Below are 27,241 nucleotides of genomic sequence, written 5' to 3' on the forward strand. Positions count from 1 at the left end.
GAGTGTCTGAGAGTGTCAGCGAGTGATAGAGAGTGATAGAGAGTTTCTGAGAATGTCAGAGAGTGTCAGAGTGTGTCAGAGAGTGTCAGTGAGTGATAGAGAGTGTCAGAGAGTGATAGATAGAGTCTGAGAGTGTCAGAAAGTGATAGAGAGTGTCAGAGAGTGATAGAGAGTGTCAGAGCGTGTCAGAGAGTGTCAGAGACAGTCAGAGTGCATCAGAGAGTGATAGAGAGTGTCTGAGAGTGTCAGAGAGTGTCAGAGTGTGTCAGAGAGTGATAGAGAGTGTCTGAGAGTGTCTGAAAGTGTCAGCGAGTGATAGAGAGTGATAGAGAGTTTCTGAGAATGTCGGAGAGTGTCAGAGAGTGATAGAGAGTGATAGTGCGTGTCTGAGAGTGTCAGAGAGTGACAGCGCGTGTCTGTGAGTGTCAGTGAGTGTCAGAGAGTGTTTAGAGTGTGTCTGAGAGTGTCTGAGATTGTCAGAGATTGTCAGAGTGTGTCAGAGAATGATAGAGAGTGACAGAGAGTGTCTGAGATATTCTGAGAGTGTCAGAGTGTGTCAGAGAGTGTCAGTGAGTGATAGAGAGTGTCAGAGAGTGATAGATAGATTCTGAGAGTGTCAGAAAGTGATAGAGAGTGTCAGAGAGTGATAGAGAGTGTCAGAGAGTGTCTGAGACAGTCAGAGTGCGTCAGAGAGTGATAGAGTGATAGAGATTGTCTGAGAGTGTCAGAGAGTGTCAGAGTGTGTCAGAGAGTGTCAGAGAGTGATGGAGAGTGATAGACAGTGATAGAGAGTGTCTGAGTGTGTCAGAGTGTGTCAGAGAGGGTCAGAGTGAGTCAGAGAGTGCCAGAGAGTGAGAGAGAGTGATGGAGTGTGTCAGAGAGTTTCATAGAGTGACAGATAGTGTCAGAGAGTGATATAGAGTGATAGAGAGTGTCTGAGAGTGTCTGAGAGTGTCAGAAAGTGTCAGGGTGTGTCAGAGAATGTCAGAGAGCGATAGAGTGTGTCAGAGTGTGTCACAGAGTGTCAGAGAGAGTCAGAGAGTGATAGAGATTGTCAGAGAGTGTCAGAGTGTGTCAGAAAGTGTCAGAGAGTGATAGAGAGTGTCAGAGAGAGTGTGAGTGTGTCAGAGAGTTTCAGAGAGTGTCAGAGAGTGTGAGAGAGTGTCTGAGAGTGTCTGAGAGATACAGAGAGTGTCTGAGAGTTTCAGTGAGTGTCAGAGAGTGATAGAGAGTGTCTGAGAGTGTCTGAGAGTGTCAGCGAGTGATAGAGAGTGATAGAGAGTTTCTGAGAATGTCAGAGAGTGTCAGAGAGTGATAGAGAGTGATAGAGCGTGTCTGAGAGTGTCAGAGAGTGACAGCGCGTGTCTGAGAGTGTCAGTGAGTGTCAGAGAGTGTTGGAGAGTGATAGACAGTGATAGAGAGTGTCTGAGTGTGTCAGAGTGTGTCAGAGAGGGTCAGAGTGAGTCAGAGTGTGCCAGAGAGTGAGAGAGAGTGATGGAGTGTGTCAGAGAGTTTCATAGAGTGATAGATAGTGTCAGAGAGTGATATAGAGTGATAGAGAGTGTCTGAGAGCGTCTGAGAGTGTCAGAGAGTGGCTGAGAGTGTCAGAGAGTGATCGAGAGTGTCAAATTGTGTCAGAGAGTGAAAGAGAGTGATAGAGAGTGTCAGAGAGTTTCAGAGTGTGTCAGAGAGTGTCAGAGAGTGATAGAAAGTGTCAGAGAGTGATAGAGAGCGCCTGAGAGTGTCTGAGAGTGACAGAGAGTATCTGAGGGTGTCAGTCAGTGTCAGAGAAAGGTCGAGAGTGTCTGAGATAGTCAGAGATTGTCAGATTGTGTCAGAGTGTGTCAGAGAGTGATTGAGAGTGATAGAGAGTGTCTGACAGTGTCAGAGAGTGTCAGAGTGTGTCAGAGAATGTCAGAGAGCGAGAGAGTGTTTCAGAGTGTGTCAGAGAGTGTCAGAGTGTCAGAGAGTGACAGAGAGTGACAGAGAGTGACAGAGAGTGACAGAGAGTGACAGAGAGTGTCAGAGAGAGTGTGAGTGTGTCAGAGAGTTTCAGAGAGTGTCAGAGAGTCAGAGAGAGTGTCTGAGAGTGTCTGAGAGAGTCAGTGAGTTAGAGAGAGTGATAGAGAGTGTCTGAGAGTGTCTGAGAGAGTCAGTGAGTGATTGAGAGTGTCTGAGAATGTCAGAGAGTGTCACAGAGTGATAGAGAGTGTCTGAGAGGGTCAGAGAGTGTTTAGAGAGTGTCAGAGAGTGTCTGAGAGTGTCAGAGATTGTCAGAGTGTGTCAGAGAGTGATAGTGAGTGATAGAGAGTGTCTGAGAGTGGCAGAGTGTGTCAGAGAGTGTCAGTGAGTGATAGAGAGTGTCAGAGAGCGATGGAGAGTGTCTGAGAGTGTCAAAAAGTGGTATAGAGTGTCAGAGAGTGATAGAGAGTGTCAGAGACAGTCAGAGTGTGTCAGAGAGTGATAGAGAGTGATAGAGAGTGTCTGAGAGTGTCAGAGAGTGTCAGAGAGTGTCAGAGAGTGGTAGAGAATGGTAGAGAGTGTCAGAGAGTGACAGAGAGTGTCAGTGAGTGTCAGACAGTGATAGAGAGTGCCTGAGAGTGATAGAGAGTGACAGAGAGAGTCAGAGAGTGATAGAAAGTGTCAGAGTGTGATAGAGAGTGTCAGAGAGTTTCAGAGTGTGATAGAGAGTTTCAGAGAGTGTCTGAGAGTGTCAGTGTGTGTCAGGCAGAGTCAGAAAGTGATATCGAGTGTCAGAGAGTGTCAGAGAGTGATAGAGAGTGATAGCGAGTATCTGAGAGTGTCAGAGAGTGTCAGAGTGTGTCACAGAGTGTCAGAGAGTGATTGAGAGTGTCATAGAGTGATAGAGAGTGTCTGAGAGTGTCTGAGAGTGATTGAGAGTGTCATAGAGTGATTGAGAGTGACATAGAGTGATAGAGAGTGTCTGAGAGTGTCAGAGATTGATAGAGAGTGATAGCGAGTGTCTGAGAGTGTCAGAGAGTGTCATAGTGTGTCAGAGAGTGTCAGAGAGTGATATAGAGTGTCTGAGAGTGATGTAGAGTGACAGAGAGTGTCTGAGAGTGTCAGAGAGTGATAGAGAGTGTCAAATTGTGTCAGAGAGTGATAGAGTGTGATAGAGAGTGTCAGAGCGTTTCAGAGTGTGCCAGAGAGTGTCCGAGAGTGATAGAAAGTGTCAGAGACTGTTGGAGAGTGTCTGAGAGTGCCTGAGAGTGACAGAGAGTGTCTGAGGGTGTCAGTCAGTGTCAGAGGGTGATAGAGAGTGTCTGATAGTGTCAGAGATTGTCAGATTGTGTCAGAGTGTGTCAGAGAGTGATGCAGATTGATAGAGAGTGTCTGACAGTGTCAATGAGTGTCAGAGTGTGTCAGAGAATGTCAGAGAGCGATAGAGTGTGTCAGAGTGTGTCAGAGAGTGTCAGGGAATGTCAGAGAGTGATAGAGAGTGTGAGAGAGTGTCAGAGTGTGCCAGAGAGTGGCAGAGAGTGGCAGAGAGTGATAGAGAGTGTCAGAGAGAGTGTGAGTGTGTCAGAGAGTTTCAGAGAGTGTCAGAGAGTGAGAGAGATTGTCTGAGAGTGTCTGAGAGAGACAGAGAGTGTCTGAGAGTTTCAGTGAGTGTCAGAGAGTGATAGTGAGTGTCTGAGAGATTCTGAGAGTGTCAGCGAGTGATAGAGAGTGATAGAGAGTATCTGAGAGTGTCAGAGAGTGTCAGAGAGTGATAGAGAGTGTCTGAGAGTGTCTGAGAGTGTACGAGAGTGACAGAGCGTGTCTGAGAGTGTCAGTGAGTGTCAGAGAGTGTTTGGAGAGTGTCTGAGAGTGTCTGAGAGTGTCAGAGATTGTCAGAGTCTGTCAGAGAGTGATAGAGAGTGTCTGAGAGTGTCAGAGATTGTCAGAGTCTGTCAGAGAGTAATAGAGAGTGATCGAGAGTGTCTGAGAGTGTCTGAGAGTGTCAGAGTGTGTCAGAGAGTGTCAGTGAATGATAGATAGTGTCAGAAAGTGATAGAGCGTGTCAGAGAGTGATCGAGAGTGTCAGAGAGTGTCAGAGACAGTCAGAGTGTGTCAGAGAGAGATAGATAGTGATAAAGAGTGTCTGAGAGTGTCAGAGAGTGTCAGAGAGTGTCAGAGAGTGATAGAGAGTGATAGAGAGTGATAGACAGTGATAGAGAGTGACATAGAGTGTCTGAGTGTGTTGGAGACTGTCAGAGAGTGTCAGATCGTGTCAGAGAGTGTCAGAGTGAGTCAGAGTGTGCCAGAGAGTGATAGAGAGTGATGGAGAGTGTCAGAGAGTTTCATAGAGTGATAGATAGTGTCAGAGAGTGATGTAGAGTGACAGAGAGTGTCTGAGAGTGTCAGAGAGTGATGGAGAGTGTCAAATTGTGTCAGAGAGTGATAGAGTGTGATAGAGAGTGTCAGAGCGTTTCAGAGTGTGCCAGAGAGTGTCCGAGAGTGATAGAAAGTGTCAGAGACTGTTAGAGAGTGTCTGAGAGTGCCTGAGAGTGACAGAGAGTGTCTGAGGGTGTCAGTCAGTGTCAGAGGGTGATAGAGAGTGTCTGATAGTGTCAGAGATTGTCAGATTGTGTCAGAGTGTGTCACAGAGTGATGCAGATTGATAGAGAGTGTCTGACAGTGTCAATGAGTGTCAGAGTGTGTCAGAGAATGTCAGAGAGCGATAGAGTGTGTCAGAGTGTGTCAGAGAGTGTCAGGGAATGTCAGAGAGTGATAGAGAGTGTGAGAGAGTGTCAGAGTGTGTCAGAGAGTGGCAGAGAGTGGCAGAGAGTGATAGAGAGTGTCAGAGAGAGTGTGAGTGTGTCAGAGAGTTTCAGAGAGTGTCAGAGAGTGAGAGAGATTGTCTGAGAGTGTCTGAGAGAGACAGAGAGTGTCTGAGAGTTTCAGTGAGTGTCAGAGAGAGATAGTGAGTGTCTGAGAGTGTCTGAGAGTGTCAGCGAGTGATAGAGAGTGATAGAGAGTATCTGAGAGTGTCAGAGAGTGTCAGAGAGTGATAGAGAGTGTCTGAGAGTGTCTGAGAGTGTACGAGAGTGACAGAGCGTGTCTGAGAGTGTCAGTGAGTGTCAGAGAGTGTTTGGAGAGTGTCTGAGAGTGTCTGAGAGTGTCAGAGATTGTCAGAGTCTGTCAGAGAGTGATAGAGAGTGTCTGAGAGTGTCAGAGATTGTCAGAGTCTGTCAGAGAGTAATAGAGAGTGATCGAGAGTGTATGAGAGTGTCTGAGAGTGTCAGAGTGTATCAGAGAGTGTCAGTGAATGATAGATAGTGTCAGAAAGTGATAGAGCGTGTCAGAGAGTGATCGAGAGTGTCAGAGAGTGTCAGAGACAGTCAGAGTGTGTCAGAGAGAGATAGATAGTGATAAAGAGTGTCTGAGAGTGTCAGAGAGTGTCAGAGAGTGTCAGAGAGTGATAGAGAGTGATAGAGAGTGATAGACAGTGATAGAGAGTGACATAGAGTGTCTGAGTGTGTCAGAGACTGTCAGAGAGTGTCAGATCGTGTCAGAGAGTGTCAGAGTGAGTCAGAGTGTGCCAGAGAGTGATAGAGAGTGATGGAGAGTGTCAGAGAGTTTCATAGAGTGATAGATAGTGTCAGAGAGTGATGTAGAGTGACAGAGAGTGTCTGAGAGTGTCAGAGAGTGATAGAGAGTGTCAAATTGTGTCAGAGAGTGATAGAGTGTGATAGAGAGTGTCAGAGCGTTTCAGAGTGTGCCAGAGAGTGTCCGAGAGTGATAGAAAGTGTCAGAGACTGTTAGAGAGTGTCTGAGAGTGCCTGAGAGTGACAGAGAGTGTCTGAGGGTGTCAGTCAGTCTCAGAGGGTGATAGAGAGTGTCTGATAGTGTCAGAGATTGTCAGATTGTGTCAGAGTGTGTCAGAGAGTGATGCAGATTGATAGAGAGTGTCTGACAGTGTCAATGAGTGTCAGAGTGTGTCAGAGAATGTCAGAGAGCGATAGAGTGTGTCAGAGTGTGTCAGAGAGTGTCAGGGAATGTCAGAGAGTGATAGAGAGTGTGAGAGAGTGTCAGAGTGTGTCAGAGAGTGGCAGAGAGTGGCAGAGAGTGATAGAGAGTGTCAGAGAGAGTGATAGAGAGTGTCAGAGAGAGTGTGAGTGTGTCAGAGAGTTTCAGAGAGTGTCAGAGAGTGAGAGAGATTGTCTGAGAGTGTCTGAGAGAGACAGAGAGTGTCTGAGAGTTTCAGTGAGTGTCAGAGAGTGATAGTGAGTGTCTGAGAGTGTCTGAGAGTGTCTGAGAGTGTCAGCGAGTGATAGAGAGTGATAGAGAGTATCTGAGAGTGTCAGAGAGTGTCAGAGAGTGATAGAGAGTGTCTGAGAGTGTCTGAGAGTGTACGAGAGTGACAGAGCGTGTCTGAGAGTGTCAGTGAGTGTCAGAGAGTGTTTGGAGAGTGTCTGAGAGTGTCTGAGAGTGTCAGAGATTGTCAGAGTCTGTCAGAGAGTGATAGAGAGTGTCTGAGAGTGTCAGAGATTGTCAGAGTCTGTCAGAGAGTAATAGAGTAAAATATTTAAGTGGTCATTGGATAGACATATGGATGTAAATGGAATAGTGTAGGTCAGATGATCGGCGCAACATCGAGGGCCGAAGGGCCTGTACTGCGCTGTAATATTCTAAAAAAAAAGAGAGTGATCGAGAGTGTCTGAGAGTGTCAGAGTGTGTCAGAGAGTGTCAGTGAATGATAGATAGTGTCAGAAAGTGATAGAGCGTGTCAGAGAGTGATCGAGAGTGTCAGAGAGTGTCAGAGACAGTCAGAGTGTGTCAGAGAGAGATAGATAGTGATAAAGAGTGTCTGAGAGTGTCAGAGAGTGTCAGAGAGTGTCAGAGAGTGATAGAGAGTGATAGAGAGTGATAGACAGTGATAGAGAGTGACACAGAGTGTCTGAGTGTGTCAGAGACTGTCAGAGACTGTCAGATCGTGTCAGAGAGTGTCAGAGTGAGTCAGAGTGTGCCAGAGAGTGATAGAGAGTGATGGAGAGTGTCAGAGAGTTTCATAGAGTGATAGATAGTGTCAGAGAGTGATGTAGAGTGATAGAGAGTGTCTGAGAGTGTCTGAGAGTGTCTGAGAGTCAGAGAGTGTCTGAGAGTGTCAGAGAGTGTCTGACAGTGTCAGAGAGTGATGGAGAGTGAAAGAGAGTGTCATAGAGAATCTGAGAGTGTTAGTGAGTGATAGGGAGTGTCATGGAGGGATAGAGAGTGAAAGAGAGTGTCTGAGAGTGTCAGAGATTGTCAGACAGTGTCAGAGAGTGATAGAAAGTGTCTGAGACTGTCTGAGATTATCTGAGAGTGTCAGAGTGTGATAGAAACTGTCAGAGAGTGTCTGAGAGATTCAGAGAGTGTTATAAAGTGTCAGAGAGAGTCCGATAGAGTCAGCGAGGGTCAGAGAGTGTCAGAGAGTGATAGAGAGTGTCCGAGAGTGTCAGAGAGTGATAGAGAGTGATAGAGTGTGATAGAGAGTGTCAGAGATTGTCAGAGAGTGTCAGAGAGCGTCAGAGTGTGTCAGAGAGTAACAGAGAGGGATAAAGTGTGATAGAGAGTGTCTGAGAGTGTCAGAAAGTGTCAGAGAGTGTCAGAGAGTGATAGAGAGTGATAGAGAGTGTCTGAGAATGTCAGAGAGTGTCAGAGTGTGTCAGAGAGTGTCAGAGAGTGATAGAGAGTGTCAGTGAGTGATAGAGAGTTTCTGAGAGTGTCAGAGATTGATAGAGAGTGTCTGAGAGTGTCAGAGAGTGATAGCGAGTGTCAGAGAGTGATAGGAAGTGTCAGAGATTGTCAGAGTGTGTCAGAGAGTGTTCAAGAATGTCACAGTGTGTCAGAGAGTAACAGGGAGTGATCGAGAGTGATCGATAGTTTCAGAGAGTGTCAGAGACTGTCAGAGTGTGTCAGAGTTTGATAGAGAGTGAGAGAGAGTGTCTGAGAGTGTCAGAAAGTGTCAGAGTGTGTCAGAGAGTGATAGAGAGTGATAGAAAGTGTCAGAGAGTGATAGAGAGTGTCTGAGAGTTTCAGAGAATGTCAGAGAGTGATAGAGAATGTGTGAGAGTGAAGGAGAGTGAAAGAGAGAGTCATAGAGAATCTGAGAGTGTTAGGGAGTGATAGGGAGTGTCATAGAGGGATAGAGAGTGAAAGAGAGTGTCTGAGAGTGTCAGAGATTGTCAGACAGTGTCAGAGAGTGATAGAAAGTGTCTGAGATTTTCTGAGATTATCTGAGAGTGTCAGAGAGTGTCAGAGTGTGATAGAAAGTGTCAGAGGGTGTCTGAGAGATTCAGAGAGTGATATAAAGTGGCAGAGAGTGATAGAGAGTGTCTGAGAGTGTCAGTCAGTGTCAGAGAGTGATAGAGAGTGATAGCGAGTATCTGAGAGTGTCAGAGAGTGTCAGAGTGTGTCACAGAGTGTCAGAGAGTGATTGAGAGTGTCATAGAGTGATAGAGAGTGTCTGAGAGTGTCTGAGAGTGATTGAGAGTGTCATAGAGTGATTGAGAGTGACATAGAGTGATAGAGAGTGTCTGAGAGTGTCAGAGAGTGATAGAGAGTGATAGCGAGTGTCTGAGAGTGTCAGAGAGTGTCATAGTGTGTCAGAGAGTGTCAGAGAGTGATAGAGAGTGTCTGAGCATGTCATAGAGTGACAGAGAGTGTCTGAGAGTGTCAGAGAGTGATAGAGAGTGTCAAATTGTGTCAGAGAGTGATAGAGTGTGATAGAGAGTGTCAGAGCGTTTCAGAGTGTGCCAGAGAGTGTCCGAGAGTGATAGAAAGTGTCAGAGACTGTTGGAGAGTGTCTGAGAGTGCCTGAGAGTGACAGAGAGTGTCTGAGGGTGTCAGTCAGTGTCAGAGGGTGATAGAGAGTGTCTGATAGTGTCAGAGATTGTCAGATTGTGTCAGAGTGTGTCAGAGAGTGATGCAGATTGATAGAGAGTGTCTGACAGTGTCAATGAGTGTCAGAGTGTGTCAGAGAATGTCAGAGAGCGATAGAGTGTGTCAGAGTGTGTCAGAGAGTGTCAGGGAATGTCAGAGAGTGATAGAGAGTGTGAGAGAGTGTCAGAGTGTGTCAGAGAGTGGCAGAGAGTGGCAGAGAGTGATAGAGAGTGTCAGAGAGAGTGTGAGTGTGTCAGAGAGTTTCAGAGAGTGTCAGAGAGTGAGAGAGATTGTCTGAGAGTGTCTGAGAGAGACAGAGAGTGTCTGAGAGTTTCAGTGAGTGTCAGAGAGTGATAGTGAGTGTCTGAGAGATTCTGAGAGTGTCAGCGAGTGATAGAGAGTGATAGAGAGTATCTGAGAGTGTCAGAGAGTGTCAGAGAGTGACAGAGCGTGTCTGAGAGTGTCAGTGAGTGTCAGAGAGTGTTTGGAGAGTGTCTGAGAGTGTCTGAGAGTGTCAGAGATTGTCAGAGTCTGTCAGAGAGTGATAGAGAGTGTCTGAGAGTGTCAGAGATTGTCAGAGTCTGTCAGAGAGTAATAGAGAGTGATCGAGAGTGTCTGAGAGTGTCTGAGAGTGTCAGAGTGTGTCAGAGAGTGTCAGTGAATGATAGATAGTGTCAGAAAGTGATAGAGCGTGTCAGAGAGTGATCGAGAGTGTCAGAGAGTGTCAGAGACAGTCAGAGTGTGTCAGAGAGAGATAGATAGTGATAAAGAGTGTCTGAGAGTGTCAGAAAGTGTCAGAGAGTGTCAGAGAGTGATAGAGAGTGATAGAGAGTGTCTGAGAATGTCAGAGAGTGTCAGAGTGTGTCAGAGAGTGTCAGAGAGTGATAGAGAGTGTCAGTGAGTGATAGAGAGTGTCTGAGAGTGTCAGAGATTGATAGAGAGTGTCTGAGAGTGTCAGAGAGTGATAGCGAGTGTCAGAGAGTGATAGGAAGTGTCAGAGATTGTCAGAGTGTGTCAGAGAGTGTTCAAGAATGTCACAGTGTGTCAGAGAGTAACAGGGAGTGATCGAGAGTGATCGAGAGTTTCAGAGAGTGTCAGAGACTGTCAGAGTGTGTCAGAGTTTGATAGAGAGTGAGAGAGAGTGTCTGAGAGTGTCAGAAAGTGTCAGAGTGTGTCAGAGAGTGATAGAGAGTGATAGAAAGTGTCAGAGAGTGATAGAGAGTGTCAGAGAGTGATAGAGAGTGTCTGAGAGTTTCAGAGAATGTCAGAGAGTGATAGAGAATGTCTGAGAGTGAAGGAGAGTGAAAGAGAGAGTCATAGAGAATCTGAGAGTGTTAGGGAGTGATAGGGAGTGTCATAGAGGGATAGAGAGTGAAAGAGAGTGTCTGAGAGTGTCAGAGATTGTCAGACAGTGTCAGAGAGTGATAGAAAGTGTCTGAGATTTTCTGAGATTATCTGAGAGTGTCAGAGAGTGTCAGAGTGTGATAGAAAGTGTCAGAGGGTGTCTGAGAGATTCAGAGAGTGATATAAAGTGTCAGAGAGTGATAGAGAGTGTCTGAGAGTGTCAGTCAGTGTCAGAGAGTGATAGAGAGTGATAGCGAGTATCTGAGAGTGTCAGAGAGTGTCAGAGTGTGTCACAGAGTGTCAGAGAGTGATTGAGAGTGTCATAGAGTGATAGAGAGTGTCTGAGAGTGTCTGAGAGTGATTGAGAGTGTCATAGAGTGATTGAGAGTGACATAGAGTGATAGAGAGTGTCTGAGAGTGTCAGAGAGTGATAGAGAGTGATAGCGAGTGTCTGAGAGTGTCAGAGAGTGTCATAGTGTGTCAGAGAGTGTCAGAGAGTGATAGAGAGTGTCTGAGCATGTCATAGAGTGACAGAGAGTGTCTGAGAGTGTCAGAGAGTGATAGAGAGTGTCAAATTGTGTCAGAGAGTGATAGAGTGTGATAGAGAGTGTCAGAGCGTTTCAGAGTGTGCCAGAGAGTGTCCGAGAGTGATAGAAAGTGTCAGAGACTGTTGGAGAGTGTCTGAGAGTGCCTGAGAGTGACAGAGAGTGTCTGAGGGTGTCAGTCAGTGTCAGAGGGTGATAGAGAGTGTCTGATAGTGTCAGAGATTGTCAGATTGTGTCAGAGTGTGTCAGAGAGTGATGCAGATTGATAGAGAGTGTCTGACAGTGTCAATGAGTGTCAGAGTGTGTCAGAGAATGTCAGAGAGTGATAGAGTGTGTCAGAGTGTGTCAGAGAGTGTCAGGGAATGTCAGAGAGTGATAGAGAGTGTGAGAGAGTGTCAGAGTGTGTCAGAGAGTGGCAGAGAGTGGCAGAGAGTGATAGAGAGTGTCAGAGAGAGTGTGAGTGTGTCAGAGAGTTTCAGAGAGTGTCAGAGAGTGAGAGAGATTGTCTGAGAGTGTCTGAGAGAGACAGAGAGTGTCTGAGAGTTTCAGTGAGTGTCAGAGAGTGATAGTGAGTGTCTGAGAGATTCTGAGAGTGTCAGCGAGTGATAGAGAGTGATAGAGAGTATCTGAGAGTGTCAGAGAGTGTCAGAGAGTGATAGAGAGTGTCTGAGAGTGTCTGAGAGTGTACGAGAGTGACAGAGCGTGTCTGAGAGTGTCAGTGAGTGTCAGAGAGTGTTTGGAGAGTGTCTGAGAGTGTCTGAGAGTGTCAGAGATTGTCAGAGTCTGTCAGAGAGTGATAGAGAGTGTCTGAGAGTGTCAGAGATTGTCAGAGTCTGTCAGAGAGTAATAGAGAGTGATCGAGAGTGTCTGAGAGTGTCTGAGAGTGTCAGAGTGTGTCAGAGAGTGTCAGTGAATGATAGATAGTGTCAGAAAGTGATAGAGCGTGTCAGAGAGTGATCGAGAGTGTCAGAGAGTGTCAGAGACAGTCAGAGTGTGTCAGAGAGAGATAGATAGTGATAAAGAGTGTCTGAGAGTGTCAGAGAGTGTCAGAGAGTGTCAGAGAGTGATAGAGAGTGATAGAGAGTGATAGACAGTGATAGAGAGTGACATAGAGTGTCTGAGTGTGTCAGAGACTGTCAGAGAGTGTCAGATCGTGTCAGAGAGTGTCAGAGTGAGTCAGAGTGTGCCAGAGAGTGATAGAGAGTGATGGAGAGTGTCAGAGAGTTTCATAGAGTGATAGATAGTGTCAGAGAGTGATGTAGAGTGACAGAGAGTGTCTGAGAGTGTCAGAGAGTGATGGAGAGTGTCAAATTGTGTCAGAGAGTGATAGAGTGTGATAGAGAGTGTCAGAGCGTTTCAGAGTGTGCCAGAGAGTGTCCGAGAGTGATAGAAAGTGTCAGAGACTGTTAGAGAGTGTCTGAGAGTGCCTGAGAGTGACAGAGAGTGTCTGAGGGTGTCAGTCAGTCTCAGAGGGTGATAGAGAGTGTCTGATAGTGTCAGAGATTGTCAGATTGTGTCAGAGTGTGTCACAGAGTGATGCAGATTGATAGAGAGTGTCTGACAGTGTCAATGAGTGTCAGAGTGTGTCAGAGAATGTCAGAGAGCGATAGAGTGTGTCAGAGTGTGTCAGAGAGTGTCAGGGAATGTCAGAGAGTGATAGAGAGTGTGAGAGAGTGTCAGAGTGTGTCAGAGAGTGGCAGAGAGTGGCAGAGAGTTATAGAGAGTGTCAGAGAGAGTGTGAGTGTGTCAGAGAGTTTCAGAGAGTGTCAGAGAGTGAGAGAGATTGTCTGAGAGAGACAGAGAGTGTCTGAGAGTTTCAGTGAGTGTCAGAGAGAGATAGTGAGTGTCTGAGAGTGTCTGAGAGTGTCAGCGAGTGATAGAGAGTGATAGAGAGTATCTGAGAGTGTCAGAGAGTGTCAGAGAGTGATAGAGAGTGTCTGAGAGTGTCTGAGAGTGTACGAGAGTGACAGAGCGTGTCTGAGAGTGTCAGTGAGTGTCAGAGAGTGTTTGGAGAGTGTCTGAGAGTGTCTGAGAGTGTCAGAGATTGTCAGAGTCTGTCAGAGAGTGATAGAGAGTGTCTGAGAGTGTCAGAGATTGTCAGAGTCTGTCAGAGAGTAATAGAGAGTGATCGAGAGTGTCTGAGAGTGTCTGAGAGTGTCAGAGTGTGTCAGAGAGTGTCAGTGAATGATAGATGGTGTCAGAAAGTGCTAGAGCGTGTCAGAGAGTGATCGAGAGTGTCAGAGAGTGTCAGAGACAGTCAGAGTGTGTCAGAGAGAGATAGATAGTGATAAAGAGTGTCTGAGAGTGTCAGAGAGTGTCAGAGAGTGTCAGAGAGTGATAGAGAGTGATAGACAGTGATAGAGAGTGACATAGAGTGTCTGAGTGTGTCAGAGACTCTCAGAGAGTGTCAGATCGTGTCAGAGAGTGTCAGAGTGAGTCAGAGTGTGCCAGAGAGTGATAGAGAGTGATGGAGAGTGTCAGAGAGTTTCATAGAGTGATAGATAGTGTCAGAGAGTGATGTAGAGTGACAGAGAGTGTCTGAGAGTGTCAGAGAGTGATAGAGAGTGTCAAATTGTGTCAGAGAGTGATAGAGTGTGATAGAGAGTGTCAGAGCGTTTCAGAGTGTGCCAGAGAGTGTCCGAGAGTGATAGAAAGTGTCAGAGACTGTTAGAGAGTGTCTGAGAGTGCCTGAGAGTGACAGAGAGTGTCTGAGGGTGTCAGTCAGTGTCAGAGGGTGATAGAGAGTGTCTGATAGTGTCAGAGATTGTCAGATTGTGTCAGAGTGTGTCACAGAGTGATGCAGATTGATAGAGAGTGTCTGACAGTGTCAATGAGTGTCAGAGTGTGTCAGAGAATGTCAGAGAGCGATAGAGAGTGTGAGAGAGTGTCAGAGAGTGTCAGAGAGTGGCAGAGAGTGGCAGAGAGTGATAGAGAGTGTCAGAGAGAGTGTGAGTGTGTCAGAGAGTTTCAGAGAGTGTCAGAGAGTGAGAGAGATTGTCTGAGAGTGTCTGAGAGAGACAGAGAGTGTCTGAGAGTTTCAGTGAGTGTCAGAGAGTGATAGTGAGTGTCTGAGAGTGTCTGAGAGTGTCTGAGAGTGTCAGCGAGTGATAGAGAGTGATAGAGAGTGATAGAGAGTATCTGAGAGTGTCAGAGAGTGTCAGAGAGTGATAGAGAGTGTCTGAGAGTGTCTGAGAGTGTACGAGAGTGACAGAGCGTGTCTGAGAGTGTCAGTGAGTGTCAGAGAGTGTTTGGAGAGTGTCTGAGAGTGTCTGAGAGTGTCAGAGATTGTCAGAGTCTGTCAGAGAGTGATAGAGAGTGTCTGAGAGTGTCAGAGATTGTCAGAGTCTGTCAGAGAGTAATAGAGTAAAATATTTAAGTGGTCATTGGATAGACATATGGATGTAAATGGAATAGTGTAGGTCAGATGATCGGCGCAACATCGAGGGCCGAAGGGCCTGTACTGCGCTGTAATATTCTAAAAAAAGAAAGAGAGTGATCGAGAGTGTCTGAGAGTGTCTGAGAGTGTCAGAGTGTGTCAGAGAGTGTCAGTGAATGATAGATAGTGTCAGAAAGTGATAGAGCGTGTCAGAGAGTGATCGAGAGTGTCAGAGAGTGTCAGAGACAGTCAGAGTGTGTCAGAGAGAGATAGATAGTGATAAAGAGTGTCTGAGAGTGTCAGAGAGTGTCAGAGAGTGTCAGAGAGTGATAGAGAGTGATAGAGAGTGATAGACAGTGATAGAGAGTGACATAGAGTGTCTGAGTGTGTCAGAGACTGTCAGAGAGTGTCAGATCGTGTCAGAGAGTGTCAGAGTGAGTCAGAGTGTGCCAGAGAGTGATAGAGAGTGATGGAGAGTGTCAGAGAGTTTCATAGAGTGATAGATAGTGTCAGAGAGTGATGTAGAGTGATAGAGAGTGTCTGAGAGTGTCTGAGAGTGTCTGAGAGTCAGAGAGTGTCTGAGAGTGTCAGAGAGTGTCTGACAGTGTCAGAGAGTGATGGAGAGTGAAAGAGAGTGTCATAGAGAATCTGAGAGTGTTAGTGAGTGATAGGGAGTGTCATGGAGGGATAGAGAGTGAAAGAGAGTGTCTGAGAGTGTCAGAGATTGTCAGACAGTGTCAGAGAGTGATAGAAAGTGTCTGAGACTGTCTGAGATTATCTGAGAGTGCCAGAGTGTGATAGAAACTGTCAGAGAGTGTCTGAGAGATTCAGAGAGTGTTATAAAGTGTCAGAGAGAGTCCGATAGAGTCAGCGAGAGTCAGAGAGTGTCAGAGAGTGATAGAGAGTGTCCGAGAGTGTCAGAGAGTGATAGAGAGTGATAGAGTGTGATAGAGAGTGTCAGAGATTGTCAGAGAGTGTCAGAGAGCGTCAGAGTGTGTCAGAGAGTAACAGAGAGGGATAAAGTGTGATAGAGAGTGTCTGAGAGTGTCAGAAAGTGTCAGAGAGTGTCAGAGAGTGATAGAGAGTGATAGAGAGTGTCTGAGAATGTCAGTGAGTGTCAGAGTGTGTCAGAGAGTGTCAGAGAGTGATAGAGAGTGTCAGTGAGTGATAGAGAGTGTCTGAGAGTGTCAGAGATTGATAGAGAGTGTCTGAGAGTGTCAGAGAGTGATAGCGAGTGTCAGAGAGTGATAGGAAGTGTCAGAGATTGTCAGAGTGTGTCAGAGAGTGTTCAAGAATGTCACAGTGTGTCAGAGAGTAACAGGGAGTGATCGAGAGTGATCGAGAGTTTCAGAGAGTGTCAGAGACTGTCAGAGTGTGTCAGAGTTTGATAGAGAGTGAGAGAGAGTGTCTGAGAGTGTCAGAAAGTGTCAGAGTGTGTCAGAGAGTGATAGAAAGTGTCAGAGAGTGATAGAGAGTGTCAGAGAGTGATAGAGAGTGTCTGAGAGTTTCAGAGAATGTCAGAGAGTGATAGAGAATGTCTGAGAGTGAAGGAGAGTGAAAGAGAGAGTCATAGAGAATCTGAGAGTGTTAGGGAGTGATAGGGAGTGTCATAGAGGGATAGAGAGTGAAAGAGAGTGTCTGAGAGTGTCAGAGATTGTCAGACAGTGTCAGAGAGTGATAGAAAGTGTCTGAGATTTTCTGAGATTATCTGAGAGTGTCAGAGAGTGTCAGAGTGTGATAGAAAGTGTCAGAGGGTGTCTGAGAGATTCAGAGAGTGATATAAAGTGGCAGAGAGTGATAGAGAGTGTCTAGAGTGTCAGTCAGTGTCAGAGAAAGATAGAGAGTGTCTGAGATAGTCAGAGATTGTCAGATTGTGTCAGAGTGTGTCAGAGAGTGATGGAGAGTGATGCAGAGTGATAGAGAGTGTCTGACAGTGTCAGAGAGTGTCAGAGAATGTCAGAGAGCGATAGAGTGTGTCAGAGTGTGTCAGAGAGTGTCAGAGAGTGTCAGAGAGTGTCAGAGATTGATAGAGAGTGTCAGAGAGAGTGTGAGTGTGTCAGAGAGTTTCAGAGAGTGTCAGAGAGTGAGAGAGAGTGTCTGAGAGTGTCTGAGAGAGACAGAGAGTCTCTGAGAGTTTTAGTGAGTGTCAGAGAGTGATAGAGAGTGTCTGAGAGTGTCAGCGAGTGATAGAGAGTGATAGAGAGTGTCTGAGAGTGTCTGAGAGTGTCAGTGAGTGAGAGAGAGTGATAGAGAGTGTCTGAGAATGTCAGAGAGTGTCACAGAGTGATAGAGAGTGTCTGAGAGTGTCAGAGAGTTTCAGAGAGTGTTTAGAGAGTGTCTGAGAGTGTCTGAGAGTATCAGAGATTGTCAGAGTGTGTCAGAGAATGATAGTGAGTGATAGAGAGTGACTGAGAGTGTCAGTGTGTCAGAGAGTGTCAGTGAGTGATAGAGAGTGTCAGAGAGCGATAGAGAATGTCTGAGAGTGTCAAATAGTGATAGAGAGTGTCAGAGAGTGATAGAGAGTGATAGAGAGTGTCTGAGAGTGTCTGAGAGTGTCAGTGAGTGAGAGAGAGTGATAGAGAGTGTCTGAGAATGTCAGAGAGTGTCACAGAGTGATAGAGAGTGTCAGAGTGTGTCAGAGAGTGTCAGAGAGTGTTTAGAGAGTGTCTGAGAGTGTCTGAGAGTGTCAGAGATTGTCAGAGTGTGTCAGAGAGTGATAGTGAGTGATAGAGAGTGTCTGAGAGTGTCAGAGTGTGTCAGAGAGTGTCAGTGAGTGATAGAGAGTGTCAGAGAGCGATAGAGAATGTCTGAGAGTGTCAAATAGTGATAGAGAGTGTCAGAGAGTGATAGAGAGTGTCAGATAGTGTCAGAGTGTGTCAGAGAGTGATAGAGATTGATAGAGAGTGATAGAGAGTGATAGAGAGTGTCTGAGTTTGTCAGAGCGTGTCAGAGAGTGTCAGATCGTGTCAGAGAGGGTCAGAGTGAGTCAGAGTGTGCCAGAGAGTGATGGAGAGTCATGGAGAGTGTCAGAGAGTTTCAAAGAGTGATAGATAGTGTCAGAGAGTGATATAGAATGATAGAGAGTGTCTGAGAGTGAGAGAGTCAGAGAGAGTCAGAGAGAGTCTGAGAGTGTCAGAGAGTGTCTGACAGTGTCAGAGAGCGATGGAGAGTGAAAGAGAGTGTCATAGAGAATCTGAGAGTGTTAGGGAGTGATAAGGAGTGTCATGGAGGGATAGAGAGGGAAAGAGAGTGTCTGAGAGTGTCAGAGATTGTCAGACAGTGTCAGAGAGTGATAGAAAGTGTCTGAGATTGTCTGAGATTATCTGAGAGTGTCAGAGAGTGTCAGAGTGTTATAGAAAGTGTCAGAGGGTGTCTGAGAGATTCAGAGAGTGATATAAAGTGTCAGAGAGTGATAGAGAGTGTCTGAGAGTGTCAGAGAGTGATAGAGAGTGTCTGAGAGTTTCAGAGAATGTCAGAGAGTGATAGAGAGTGTCTGAGAGTGATAGAGAGTGTCTGAGAGTGTCAAAGACTGTCAGAGAGTGATAGAGAGTGATAGAGTGTGATAGAGAATGTCAGAGACTGATCGAGAGTGTCTGAGAGTGTCTGTGAGTGACAGAGTATGTCAGAGAGTGATAGAGAGTGTCAGAGATTGTCAGAGTGTGTCAGAGACAGTCAGAGAGTGTCAGAGTGTGTCAGAGAGTAACAGAGAGGGATATAGAGTGATAGAGAGTGTCTGAGAGTGTCAGAAAGTGTCAGAGTGTGTCAGAGAGTGATAGAGAGTGATAGAGAGTGTCTGAGAGTGTCACAGTGTGTCAGAGGGCGTCAGAGCGTGATAGAGAGTGTCAGTGTATGATAGAGACTGTCTGAGAGTGGCAGAGATTGATAGAGAGTTTCTGAGAGTGTCAGAGTGTGTCAGAGAGCAACAGAGAGTGATAGAGAGTGATAGAGAGTGTCAGAGAATGTCAGAGACTGTCAGAGTGTGTCAGAGTTTGAAAGAGAGTGAGAGAGAGTGTCTGAGAGTGTCAGAAAGTGTCAGAGGTTATCAGAGAGTGATAGAGAGTGATAGAAAGTGTCAGAGAGTGATAGAGAGTGTCTGAGAGTGTCTGAGAGTGTCAGCGAGTGATAGAGAGTGATAGAGAGTGTCTGAGAGTGTCTGAGAGTGTCAGTGAGTGAGAGAGAGTGATAGAGAGTGTCTGAGAATGTCAGAGAGTGTCACAGAGTGATAGAGAGTGTCTGAGAGTGTCAGAGAGTTTCAGAGAGTGTTTAGAGAGTGTCTGAGAGTGTCTGAGAGTATCAGAGATTGTCAGAGTGTGTCAGAGAATGATAGTGAGTGATAGAGAGTGACTGAGAGTGTCAGTGTGTCAGAGAGTGTCAGTGAGTGATAGAGAGTGTCAGAGAGCGATAGAGAATGTCTGAGAGTGTCAAATAGTGATAGAGAGTGTCAGAGAGTGATAGAGAGTGATAGAGAGTGTCTGAGAGTGTCTGAGAGTGTCAGTGAGTGAGAGAGAGTGATAGAGAGTGTCTGAGAATGTCAGAGAGTGTCACAGAGTGATAGAGAGTGTCAGAGTGTGTCAGAGAGTGTCAGAGAGTGTTTAGAGAGTGTCTGAGAGTGTCTGAGAGTGTCAGAGATTGTCAGAGTGTGTCAGAGAGTGATAGTGAGTGATAGAGAGTGTCTGAGAGTGTCAGAGTGTGTCAGAGAGTGTCAGTGAGTGATAGAGAGTGTCAGAGAGCGATAGAGAATGTCTGAGAGTGTCAAATAGTGATAGAGAGTGTCAGAGAGTGATAGAGAGTGTCAGATAGTGTCAGAGTGTGTCAGAGAGTGATAGAGATTGATAGAGAGTGATAGAGAGTGATAGAGAGTGTCTGAGTTTGTCAGAGCGTGTCAGAGAGTGTCAGATCGTGTCAGAGAGGGTCAGAGTGAGTCAGAGTGTGCCAGAGAGTGATGGAGAGTCATGGAGAGTGTCAGAGAGTTTCAAAGAGTGATAGATAGTGTCAGAGAGTGATATAGAATGATAGAGAGTGTCTGAGAGTGAGAGAGTCAGAGAGAGTCAGAGAGAGTCTGAGAGTGTCAGAGAGTGTCTGACAGTGTCAGAGAGCGATGGAGAGTGAAAGAGAGTGTCATAGAGAATCTGAGAGTGTTAGGGAGTGATAAGGAGTGTCATGGAGGGATAGAGAGGGAAAGAGAGTGTCTGAGAGTGTCAGAGATTGTCAGACAGTGTCAGAGAGTGATAGAAAGTGTCTGAGATTGTCTGAGATTATCTGAGAGTGTCAGAGAGTGTCAGAGTGTTATAGAAAGTGTCAGAGGGTGTCTGAGAGATTCAGAGAGTGATATAAAGTGTCAGAGAGTGATAGAGAGTGTCTGAGAGTGTCAGAGAGTGATAGAGAGTGTCTGAGAGTTTCAGAGAATGTCAGAGAGTGATAGAGAGTGTCTGAGAGTGATAGAGAGTGTCTGAGAGTGATAGAGAGTGTCTGAGAGTGTCAAAGACTGTCAGAGAGTGATAGAGAGTGATAGAGTGTGATAGAGAATGTCAGAGACTGATCGAGAGTGTCTGAGAGTGTCTGTGAGTGACAGAGTATGTCAGAGAGTGATAGAGAGTGTCAGAGATTGTCAGAGTGTGTCAGAGACAGTCAGAGAGTGTCAGAGTGTGTCAGAGAGTAACAGAGAGGGATATAGAGTGATAGAGAGTGTCTGAGAGTGTCAGAAAGTGTCAGAGTGTGTCAGAGAGTGATAGAGAGTGATAGAGAGTGTCTGAGAGTGTCACAGTGTGTCAGAGGGCGTCAGAGCGTGATAGAGAGTGTCAGTGTATGATAGAGACTGTCTGAGAGTGGCAGAGAATGATAGAGAGTTTCTGAGAGTGTCAGAGTGTGTCAGAGAGCAACAGAGAGTGATAGAGAGTGATAGAGAGTGTCAGAGAATGTCAGAGACTGTCAGAGTGTGTCAGAGAGTGATAGAGAGTGATAGAAAGTGTCAGAGAGTGATAGAGAGTGTCTGAGAGTGTCTGAGAGTGTCAGAGAGTGATAGAGAGTGTCTGAGAGTTTCAGAGAATGTCAGAGAGTGATAGAGAGTGTCTGAGAGTGTCAGAAAGTGTCAGAGGTTATCAGAGAGTGATAGAGAGTGATAGAAAGTGTCAGAGAGTGATAGAGAGTGTCTGAGAGTGTCTGAGAGTGTCAGAGAGTGATAGAGAGTGTCTGAGAGTTTCAGAGAATGTCAGAGAGTGATAGAGAGTGTCTGAGAGTTTCAGAGAATGTCAGAGAGTGATAGAGAGTGACTGAGAGTGTCAGAGACTGTCAGAGAGTGATAGCGAGTGTCTGAGAGTGTCAGAGAGTGTCAGAGTGTGTCAGAGAGTGTCAGACAGTGATAGAGAGTGTCTGAGAGTGTCATAGAGTGATAGAGAGTGTCTGAGAGTGTCAGAGACTGTCAGAGAGTGATAGCGAGTGTCTGAGAGTATCAATGAGTGTCAGAGTGTGTCAGAGAATGTCAGAGAGCGATAGAGTGTGTCAGAGTGTGTCAGAGAGTGTCAGGGAATGTCAGAGAGTGATAGAGAGTGTGGGAGAGTGTCAGAGTGTGTCAGAGAGTGGCAGAGAGTGATAGAGAGTGTCAGAGAGAGTGTGAGTGTGTCAGAGAGTTTCAGAGAGTGTCAGAGAGTGAGAGAGATTGTCTGAGAGTGTCTGAGAGAGACAGAGAGTGTCTGAGAGTTTCAGTGAGTGTCAGAGAGTGATAGTGAGTGTCTGAGAGTGTCTGAGAGTGTCAGCGAGTGATAGAGAGTGATAGAGAGTATCTGAGAGTGTCAGAGAGTGTCAGAGATTGTCAGAGAGTGATAGAGAGTGATAGAGAGTGTCTGAGAGTGTACGAGAGTGACAGAGCGTGTCTGAGAGTGTCAGTGAGTGTCAGAGAGTGTTTGGAGAGTGTCTGAGAGTGTCTGAGAGTGTCAGAGATTGTCAGAGTCTGTCAGAGAGTAATAGAGAGTGATCGAGAGTGTCTGAGAGTGTCTGAGAGTGTCAGAGTGTGTCAGAGAGTGTCAGTGAAAGATAGATAGTGTCAGAAAGTGATAGAGCGTGTCAGAGAGTGATAGAGAGTGTCAGAGAGTGTCAGAGACAGTCAGAGTGTGTCAGAGAGAGATAGATAGTGATAAAGAGTGTCTGAGAGTGTCAGAGAGTGTCAGAGTGTGTCAGAGAGTGATAGAGAGTGATAGACAGTGATAGAGAGTGACATAGAGTGTCTGAGTGTGTCAGAGACTGTCAGAGAGTGTCAGATCGTGTCAGAGAGTGTCAGAGTGAGTCAGAGTGTGCCAGAGAGTGATAGAGAGTGATGGAGAGTGTCAGAGAGTTTCATAGAGTGATAGATAGTGTCAGAGAGTGATAGAGAGTGTCTGAGAGTGACTGAGAGTGTCTGAGAGTCAGAGAGTGTCTGAGAGTGTCAGAGAGTGTCTGACAGTGTCAGAGAGTGATGGAGAGTGAAAGAGAGTGTCATAGAGAATCTGAGAGTGTTAGTGAGTGATAGGGAGTGTCATGGAGGGATAGAGAGTGAAAGAGAGTGTCTGAGAGTGTCAGAGATTGTCAGACAGTGTCAGAGAGTGATAGAAAGTGTCTGAGACTGTCTGAGATTATCTGAGAGTGTCAGAGTGTGATAGAAAGTGTCAGAGAGTGTCTGAGAGATTCAGAGAGTGTTATAAAGTGTCAGAGAGAGTCCGAGAGAGTCAGCGAGAGTCAGAGAGTGTCAGAGAGTGATAGAGAGTGTCCGAGAGTGTCAGAGAGTGATAGAGAGTGATAGAGTGTGATAGAGAGTGTCAGAGATTGTCAGAGAGTGTCAGAGAGTGTCAGAGTGTGTCAGAGAGTAACAGAGAGGGATAAAGTGTGATAGAGAGTGTCTGAGAGTGTCAGAAAGTGTCAGAGAGTGTCAGAGAGTGATAGAGAGTGATAGAGAGTGTCTGAGAATGTCAGAGAGTGTCAGAGTGTGTCAGAGAGTGTCAGAGAGTGATAGAGAGTGTCAGTGAGTGATAGAGAGTGTCTGAGAGTGTCAGAGATTGATAGAGAGTGTCTGAGAGTGTCAGAGAGTGATAGCGAGTGTCAGAGAGTGATAGGAAGTGTCAGAGATTGTCAGAGTGTGTCAGAGAGTGATAGTGAGTGATAGAGAGTGTCTGAGAGTGTCAGAGTGTGTCAGAGAGTGTCAGTGAGTGATAGAGAGTGTCAGAGAGCGATAGAGAATGTCTGAGAGTGTCAAATAGTGATAGAGAGTGTCAGAGAGTGATAGAGAGTGTCAGATAGTGTCAGAGTGTGTCAGAGAGTGATAGAGATTGATAGAGAGTGATAGAGAGTGATAGAGAGTGTCTGAGTTTGTCAGAGCGTGTCAGAGAGTGTCAGATCGTGTCAGAGAGGGTCAGAGTGAGTCAGAGTGTGCCAGAGAGTGATGGAGAGTCATGGAGAGTGTCAGAGAGTTTCAAAGAGTGATAGAAAGTGTCAGAGAGTGATAGAGAGTGTCTGAGAGTGTCTGAGAGTGTCAGAGAGTGATAGAGAGTGTCTGAGAGTTTCAGAGAATGTCAGAGAGTGATAGAGAGTGACTGAGAGTGTCAGAGACTGTCAGAGAGTGATAGAGAGTGTCTGAGAGTTTCAGAGAATGTCAGAGAGTGATAGAGAGTGACTGAGAGTGTCAGAGACTGTCAGAGAGTGATAGAGAGTGTCTGAGAGTTTCAGAGAATGTCAGAGAGTGATAGAGAGTGACTGAGAGTGTCAGAGACTGTCAGAGAGTGATAGCGAGTGTCTGAGAGTGTCAGAGAGTGATAGAGAGTGTCTGAGAGTTTCAGAGAATGTCAGAGAGTGATAGAGAGTGACTGAGAGTGTCAGAGACTGTCAGAGAGTGATAGCGAGTGTCTGAGAGTGTCAGAGAGTGTCAGAGTGTGTCAGAGAGTGTCAGACAGTGATAGAGAGTGTCTGAGAGTGTCATAGAGTGATAGAGAGTGTCTGAGAATGTCAGAGACTGTCAGAGAGTGATAGCGAGTGTCTGAGAGTATCAATGAGTGTCAGAGTGTGTCAGAGAATGTCAGAGAGCGATAGAGTGTGTCAGAGTGTGTCAGAGAGTGTCAGGGAATGTCAGAGAGTGATAGAGAGTGTGAGAGAGTGTCAGAGTGTGTCAGAGAGTGGCAGAGAGTGATAGAGAGTGTCAGAGAGAGTGTGAGTGTGTCAGAGAGTTTCAGAGAGTGTCAGAGAGTGAGAGAGATTGTCTGAGAGTGTCAGAGAGAGACAGAGAGTGTCTGAGAGTTTCAGTGAGTGTCAGAGAGTGATAGTGAGTGTCTGAGAGTGTCTGAGAGTGTCAGCGAGTGATAGAGAGTGATAGAGAGTATCTGAGAGTGTCAGTGAGTGTCAGAGAGTGTTTGGAGAGTGTCTGAGAGTGTCTGAGAGTGTCAGAGATTGTCAGAGTCTGTCAGAGAGTAATAGAGAGTGATCGAGAGTGTCTGAGAGTGTCTGAGAGTGTCAGAGTGTGTCAGAGAGTGTCAGTGAATGATAGATAGTGTCAGAAAGTGATAGAGCGTGTCAGAGAGTGATAGAGAGTGTCAGAGAGTGTCAGAGACAGTCAGAGTGTGTCAGAGAGAGATAGATAGTGATAAAGAGTGTCTGAGAGTGTCAGAGAGTGTCAGAGTGTGTCAGAGAGTAATAGAGAGTGATAGACAGTGATAGAGAGTGACATAGAGTGTCTGAGTGTGTCAGAGACTGTCAGAGAGTGTCAGATCGTGTCAGAGAGTGTCAGAGTGAGTCAGAGTGTGCCAGAGAGTGATAGAGAGTGATGGAGAGTGTCAGAGAGTTTCATAGAGTGATAGATAGTGTCAGAGAGTGATAGAGAGTGTCTGAGAGTGACTGAGAGTGTCTGAGAGTCAGAGAGTGTCTGAGAGTGTCAGAGAGTGTCTGACAGTGTCAGAGAGTGATGGAGAGTGAAAGAGAGTGTCATAGAGAATCTGAGAGTGTTAGTGAGTGATAGGGAGTGTCATGGAGGGATAGAGAGTGAAAGAGAGTGTCTGAGAGTGTCAGAGATTGTCAGACAGTGTCAGAGAGTGATAGAAAGTGTCTGAGACTGTCTGAGATTATCTGAGAGTGTCAGAGTGTGATAGAAAGTGTCAGAGAGTGTCTGAGAGATTCAGAGAGTGTTATAAAGTGTCAGAGAGAGTCCGAGAGAGTCAGCGAGAGTCAGAGAGTGTCAGAGAGTGATAGAGAGTGTCCGAGAGTGTCAGAGAGTGATAGAGAGTGATAGAGTGTGATAGAGAGTGTCAGAGATTGTCAGAGAGTGTCAGAGAGTGTCAGAGTGTGTCAGAGAGTAACAGAGAGGGATAAAGTGTGATAGAGAGTGTCTGAGAGTGTCAGAAAGTGTCAGAGAGTGTCAGAGAGTGATAGAGAGTGATAGAGAGTGTCTGAGAATGTCAGAGAGTGTCAGAGTGTGTCAGAGAGTGTCAGAGAGTGATAGAGAGTGTCAGTGAGTGATAGAGAGTGTCTGAGAGTGTCAGAGATTGATAGAGAGTGTCTGAGAGTGTCAGAGAGTGATAGCGAGTGTCAGAGAGTGATAGGAAGTGTCAGAGATTGTCAGAGTGTGTCAGAGAGTGTTAAAGAATGTCACAGTGTGTCAGAGAGTAACAGAGAGTGATCGAGAGTGATCGAGAGTGTCAGAGAGTGTCAGAGACTGTCAGAGTGTGTCAGAGTTTGATAGAGAGTGAGAGAGAGTGTCTGAGAGTGTCAGAAAGTGTCAGAGTGTGTCAGAGAGTGATAGAGAGTGATAGAAAGTGTCAGAGAGTGATAGAGAGTGTCAGAGAGTGATAGAGAGTGTCTGAGAGTTTCAGAGAATGTCAGAGAGTGATAGAGAATGTCTGAGAGTGATGGAGAGTGAAAGAGAGAGTCATAGAGAATCTGAGAGTGTTAGGGAGTGATAGGGAGTGTCATAGAGGGATAGAGAGTGAAAGAGAGTGTCTGAGAGTGTCAGAGATTGTCAGACAGTGTCAGAGAGTGATAGGAAGTGTCAGAGATTGTCAGAGTGTGTCAGAGAGTGTTAAAGAATGTCACAGTGTGTCAGAGAGTAACAGAGAGTGATCGAGAGTGATCGAGAGTGTCAGAGAGTGTCAGAGACTGTCAGAGTGTGTCAGAGTTTGATAGAGAGTGAGAGAGAGTTTATGAGAGTGTCAGAAAGTGTCAGAGTGTGTCAGAGAGTGATAGAGAGTGATAGAAAGTGTCAGAGAGTGATGGAGAGTGTCAGAGAGTGATAGAGAGTGTCTGAGAGTGATGGAGAGTGAAAGAGAGTGTCATAGAGAATCTGAGAGTGTTAGGGAGTGATAGGGAGTGTCATAGAGGGATAGAGAGTGAAAGAGAGTGTCTGAGAGTGTCAGAGATTGTCAGACAGTGTCAGAGAGTGATAGAAAGTGTCTGAGATTTTCTGAGATTATCTGAGAGTGTCAGAGAGTGTCAGAGTGTGATAGAAAGTATCAGAGGGTGTCTGAGAGATTCAGAGAGTGATATAAAGTGTCAGAGAGTGATAGAGAGTGTCTGAGAGTGTCAGTCAGTGTCAGAGAAAGATAGAGAGTGGCTGAGATAGTCAGAGATTGTCAGATTGTGTCAGAGTGTGTCAGAGAGTGATGGAGAGTGATGCAGAGTGATGCAGAGTGATAGAGAGTGTCTGACAGTGTCAGAGAGTGTCAGAGAATGTCAGAGAGCGATAGAGGGTGTCAGAGTGTGTCAGAGAGTGTCAGAGAGTGTCAGAGATTGATAGAGAGTGTCAGAGAGAGTGTGAGTGTGTCAGAGAGTTTCAGAGAGTGTCAGAGAGTGAGAGAGAGTGTCTGAGAGTGTCTGAGAGAGACAGAGAGTGTCTGAGAGTTTTAGTGAGTGTCAGAGAGTGATAGAGAGTGTCTGAGAGTGTCAGCGAGTGATAGAGAGTGATAGAGAGTGTCTGAGAGTGTCTGAGAGTGTCAGTGAGTGAGAGAGAGTGATAGAGAGTGTCTGAGAATGTCAGAGAGTGTCACAGAGTGATAGAGAGTGTCTGAGAGTGTCAGAAAGTGTTTAGAGAGTGTCTGAGAGTGTCTGAGAGTGTCAGAGATTGTCAGAGTGTGTCAGAGAGTGATAGTGAGTGATAGAGAGTGTCTGAGAGTGTCAGAGTGTGTCAGAGAGTGTCAGTGAGTGATAGAGAGTGTCAGAGAGCGATAGAGAATGTCTGAGAGTGTCAAATAGTGATAGAGAGTGTCAGAGAGTGATAGAGAATGTCAGATAGTGTCAGAGTGTGTCAGAGAGTGATAGAGATTGATAGAGAGTGATGGAGAGTGATAGAGAGTGTCTGAGTTTGTCAGAGCGTGTCAGAGAGTGTCAGATCGTGTCAGAGAGGGTCAGAGTGAGTCAGAGTGTGCCAGAGAGTGATGGAGAGTCATGGAGAGTGTCAGAGAGTTTCAAAGAGTGATAGATAGTGTCAGAGAGTGATATAGATTGATAGAGAGTGTCATAGAGTGAGAGAGTCAGAGAGAGTCTGAGAGTGTCAGAGAGTGTCAGAGAGTGTCTGACAGTGTCAGAGAGTGATGGAGAGTGAAAGAGAGTGTCATAGAGAATCTGAGAGTGTTAGGGAGTGATAGGGAGTGTCATGGAGGGATAGAGAGGGAAAGAGAGTGTCTGAGAGTGTCAGAGATTGTCAGACAGTGTCAGAGAGTGATAGAAAGTGTCTGAGATTGTCTGAGATTATCTGAGAGTGTCAGAGAGTGTCAGAGTGTGATAGAAAGTGTCAGAGGGTGTCTGAGAGATTCAGAGAGTGATATAAAGTGTCAGAGAGTGATAGAGAGTGTCTGAGAGTGTCAGAGAGTGATAGAGAGTGTCTGAGAGTTTCAGAGAATGTCAGAGATTGATAGAGAGTGATAGAGAGTGATAGAGAGTGTCTGAGAGTTTCAGAGAATGTCAGAGAGTGATAGAGAGTGTCAGGGAGTGATAGAGACTGTCAGAGAGTGTCAGAGTGTGTCAGAGAGTGTCAGAGAGTGATAGAGAGAGTCAGAGAGAGTGTGAGTGTGTCAGAGAGTTTCAGAGAGTGTCAGAGAGTGAGAGAGTGTCTGAGAGTGTCTGAGAGAGACAGAGAGTGTCTGAGAGTTTCAGTTAGTGTCAGAGA

This window comes from Heterodontus francisci, chromosome 22 (genome assembly GCF_036365525.1).
Source record: "Heterodontus francisci isolate sHetFra1 chromosome 22, sHetFra1.hap1, whole genome shotgun sequence".
NCBI classification, from domain to species: Eukaryota; Metazoa; Chordata; class Chondrichthyes; order Heterodontiformes; family Heterodontidae; genus Heterodontus; species Heterodontus francisci.